The sequence below is a fragment of the Dama dama genome, chromosome 18, assembly GCF_033118175.1.
Source record: "Dama dama isolate Ldn47 chromosome 18, ASM3311817v1, whole genome shotgun sequence".
Classification (NCBI taxonomy): Eukaryota; Metazoa; Chordata; class Mammalia; order Artiodactyla; family Cervidae; genus Dama; species Dama dama.
The window spans coordinates 109,182,743-109,188,043 of record NC_083698.1 but is presented as its reverse complement, the minus strand read 5'-3'; positions in this window follow the sequence as shown (position 1 = coordinate 109,188,043).

Here is a 5,301-nt window from a genome sequence, read left to right as displayed (position 1 = left end):
CTGTGCAACCCTATGGACTGTAGCCCACCAGGCTCCTCTGTCCTTGGGATTCTCCAGGTAAGAATACCGAAGAGGGTTGCCATGTCCTCCTCCAGGAGATTTTCCCAAATCCAGGGATCAACCCTTATCTCCTACATCTCCTGCATTGGCAAGCAGATTCTTCATACTATTGCTGCCTGGGAAGCCCTTAGAAACTAAAGTGGACATTAATATTAGTAGTTCTAAATTTGTGACCTCTCAGTCTTACAAGTTAGATTCAAAACTTTATTGAGAAAGTTCAGTAGTCACGAAACATCTTTAGATCAGAATGAAAGACATACAGACCTAGATTGGCTGCAGTTTCCCACCATTTTGAAATACAGTTGCCCCATCTTTCTCAATTACGATTATATTTCTGCTTCTCCGAGCTTCTGCTTTGTCCAATCAAAACCTTTAATTTATCCTGTTACAGATTGTTCAGTGTGGGTTGTCAAGACCTAAAAAGATCCTGGGCTTTTATTCTTCCTGCGAGCTGATAAAGCAGCCTATGACAATTTCATGGGTGCTGACAGACCACACAAAAGTCCAAGTCAGACACAAAAGATTTTGTTGCTCATAGTAATAGGAGTAACCAGCAAATCAGCATTTCCTCTCACTGCTTGCCAGAGCCCCAGTAGTCACAGGGCAGAGGGGAAAGGGTGAGATATGACCAACACATGGAGTGGGCTGCATACAGGAGAAGAATCTTCGGCTTAGGGAACCCAAATCTTTTATAACGGGCAGTATGCATGACTTTGCTCTGGTTATTCTACAAATGGCTTAGGAAATCCAGGACCTCAGTACAAAATGGGTTGTAGTTCAAGTCATTGCCACCATCAATATTATCTGAATCACATTAAGATTTATGGACTTGGTAAGGGAGCAAATAATATAATTTAGCACCTTAAAAGTATTTGTCTATTTTCTGGAGATTCCATGTGTGGAAGTGGATGGAGAAAAGGCAGAGGAGAGAAATGTAGGTAGAGGGAAATGGTGATGGTGGGAACACACCAGCTTGTTCACTTCATCCTTTAACCCCACACATGGCAACCTCATGTTAGGAAGGCACATGTTTTCTGGCATTTTTTTCACCCTCTTTCCAAGGGGCTTTGCCTCCTAACCTTATACAGTATTCACCTTGAAAAGAGATGCAGTAAAAATATTTTTTTTTTTCCATATCACATGTCTGCAGCATTTTAGTACCTAGAGAAGTTTCAGCACTTTTTATTGTGTGGCACTCTGGACAACTCCCAGACAGGCTCATCTCTTAATCTGGCCCCAATTGCTGCCATCACATTGAATGGAAAATCTCTACTGAGTATTATTGTATCTTTGGTGCTACATTAAGTGACAACCTAAGAAAGGCAGGGAGGTAGGAAAGGAATTGATATTTTGTGCAAGGTACTGTGCTAACCATTTTAAGTACATGGTTTCACTTAGTCATCATCAGTTCAGTTCAGTTCAGTCACTTAGTCATGTCCGACTCTTTGCAACCACATGGACCGCAGCACGCCAAACTCATGTCCATTGAGTCAGTGATGCCATCCAACCATCTCATCCTCTGTCGTCCCCTTCTCCTCCTGCCTTCAATCTTTCCCAGCATCAGGGTCTTTTCCAATGAGTCAGCTCTACACTAACTAAGGCCCAGAAAGGTAAGTAACTTATATCAGGGTAAATAAGTGACAGAATCAGGTTAAAAATTCTACGTGTATCTGACATCAGAATCCATGGTGAGTTCAGAAAATTCATCTTGAAATTCAGGAACACTGAAACTCAGGAAAGAGCTCTGTGCAATGAAAGAATAGTACTAATACGTGTTGAATATTGAATGTGAGTATAGATAATTACAGGAAAATTTCCCTAGTTAGAACAATTACTGCCATACTCTACCATAGTATCAGGTCTCTCACTGACTGCATTATATATGCAAGTGGACCAAGACTGGTTCTCTGAGGAGGGTGGGTAACATTTGTTTAGAGTTGGGTGCTCCTTTTAATTTTCACAAGAGGAATTTAAACTTGAATCTTGCATTTCTACTATCTTGCTATTTACTTCAGAGAAAAAAAAACATAAGTGCTCAGATTAGAACTTCCTGAACCTCTTTGAGCTCCACATCTCAAACTATATCTGGCACCTAGATCCATTTTTTAATTGAAATATCATTGCAGGTCAAGAAGCAACAGTTAGAACAGGACATGGAACAACAGACTAGTTCCAAATTGGGAAAGGAGTACGTCAAGGCTGTATATTGTCACCCTGCTTATTTAACTTTATATGAGTACTTTATATGCAGGGTACATCAGGAGAAATGCCGCTCTGGATGAAGCACAAGCTAGAATCAAGACTGCTGGGAGAAATATCAATAGCCTCAGATATGCAGATGACACCACCCTTATGGCAGAAAGTGAAGAAGAACTAAAGAGCCTCTTGATGAAAGTGAAAGTGAAAAAGTTGGCTTAAAGATCAACATTCAGAAAACTAAGATCACGGCATCTGTTCCCATCACTTCATGGCAAATAGATGGGGAAACAATGGAAACAGTGACAGACTTTATTTTTTTGGGCTCCAAAATCACTGCAGATGGTGACTGCAGCCATGAAATTAAAAGACACTTGCTCCTTGGAAGAAAAGCTATAACAAACCTAGACAGTGTATTAAAAAGCAGAGACATTAGTTTGCCCACAAAGGTCCATCTAATCAAAGCTATGGTTTTTCCAGTAGTCATGTATGGATGTGAGAGTTGGACTATAAAGAAAGCTGAGTGCTGAAGAATTGACGCTTTTGAGCTGTGGTGTTGGAGAAGACTCTTGAGAGTCCCTTGGACTGCAAGGAGATTAAACCTGTCAATTCTAAGTTGGCCACCTGATGTGAAGAGCCTACTCACTGGAAAAGACCCTGATGCTGGGAAAGATTGAAGGCAGGAGGAGAAGGGGACAGCAGAGGATGAGATGGTTGGATGGCATCACTGATTCAATGGACATGAGTTTGAGCAAGCTCCAGGAGATAGTGAAGGACAGGGAGGCCTGGCGTGCTGCGGCCCATGGGGGTCACAAAAAGTCACATGACTTAGTGACTAAACAACAACAACAACAACAATAGTAGATTTACAGTGTTGTGTTATAATATCTGCTGTACAGAAAAGTCACTCAGTTGTGCATATATACATACATTCTTTTTTATATTCTTTTCCCTTATGGTTTATCACAAGATATTGAATATAGTTCCCTGTGCTATACAGAAGGACATTGTTGCTTATCCATCCTGTATATGTGCTGGGCTTGTGCTTAGTTGTGTCTGACTCTTTGCAACCCTATGGACTGTAGCCCAACAAGCTCCTCTATCGGGATTCTTCAGGCAAGACTACTGGAGTGGGTTGCCATGCCTTTCTCTAGGGGATCTTCCCAACCCAGGGATTGAACCCAAGTCTCCCACATTGCAGGCAGATTCGTTACCATCTGAGCCACCAGGGAATCTCAACAATACTGGAGGAGCCAGGGGATCTTCCCGACGCAGGAATCAAATTGGGGTCTCCTGCATTGCAGGCGGATTCTTTACCAGCTAAGCTATGAGGGAAGCCCATGCTACATATAATAGTTTGCATCTGCTAACCCCAGACTCCCATTCATCCCCCCCGACCCCGGCAACTACAAGTCTGTTCTCTATGTCTGTGCATCTGTTTCTGTTTCATAGATAGGTTGATTTGTGTCATATTTTAGACTCCACATATAAGTGATATCATTTGTCTTTTTCTGTCTGACCTACTTCACTTAGTAGGATAATTTCTAGGTCCATTCATGTTTCTGCAAATAGCATTATTTCATTCTTCTTTATGGCTTAGTAACATTCTATTGTGTGCAGGGGTGAATACCAAATCTTCTTTATCTGTCTGTGGACATTTAGGTTGTTGCCATGTCTTGGTTATTCTGAATAGTCTGCACCTATCCTTGACTCCCCTCCCTGCTCACAGTGGAAGATGTCCTCCCCCATCTAAAGCTGATTCTTATACCCAGACCCTCCTTCCTCTTCCGGTCCAACTCCATCAACTATCCTTCCTCGGATATAGTGTCTCTAACCATTAAATGTCTACCAGCTCTTAACTATCAGCATTTAAACATGAACCAAGCTTTACCTTCTTAAAAGACTCTTCCTATAGCCTATATATATATGTTTCTTCTACGTAGCATGTTATTTCCTTCCTTCACAGCCAAGTTTCTTTGAAGAACTGACTGTATTCATGGTCTTTGCTTCCTATTTCTTATTAATGTCCCAACCACTATGATCATTACAACACAGTAAAATGGGCCGAAATAGTGCCTCAGTTTCCTCATCGGTGCAGTGCGGATTATCACAGTACCCACCTCAGGACTGTGAGGATTAAATCAGTTATTATATATTAAAACCCTTAGGAGAGTGCCTGGCACTGTAAATGTTAACTATCATTACTATTATAAAATCATTTCTTAATTACACAGCTGCAAGTGTAAGGATAAGAATAAGAGAATGCAGAGTGCCAACCTCAAAGTTTTGCCCTACCAAACAACAGATACAGCTGTTGGAAAGAGTCTTTTTAAAGGACACTTTGGAATAAATGACTTTACTGTGCTGCAAACTTCATCAGTGAAAGTGAAAGTCGCTCAGTCCTGTCGGGACTCTTTGCGACCCCATGGTCTGTACAGTCCATGGAATTCTCCAGGCCAGAATTACTGGAGTGGGTAGCCGTTCCCTTCTCCAGGTATCTTCCCAACCCAGGGATCCAACTCAGATTTCCCGCATTGCAGGCGGATTCTTTACCAGCTGAGCCACAAGGGAAGTCCAAGAATAACTCCATTCAGACATGTATCTTATTCCTTGTTCTGTTCCCAGGACTCCGCACAAGGTCTGGCGAATAGCAAATATTCAATATCCGTCTATTTTTCTATCATCTCCTCATCTAATATTCATCTCAACGGACACTTAATAACAACTAAGTAATAGAATTCTTCTGCCTCCAAAATGAACTCGATAAATCTGTCGGCTTGATATATTTTTAAAAATTCGTTTAAATTTAACGCACTTTTTTTCAGAATCAACCATGAGCCACACGCACACGCTGCTAGTTTCACTTAACAAAAGCATATTGAAGTTTACCAGAGAAGAAAGAAAATAAGCCCCCCGAGCGCTCTCCCAGTTTCCTAGGAGACGGGGGTCTGACGTCATGAACCGGAATGCTCGAACTTCCTACTGCGCATGCCCGCCGGCTCCCCGGCGTAGGCTGGGCGCAGTGCGCATGCTCACGCCGGGGTG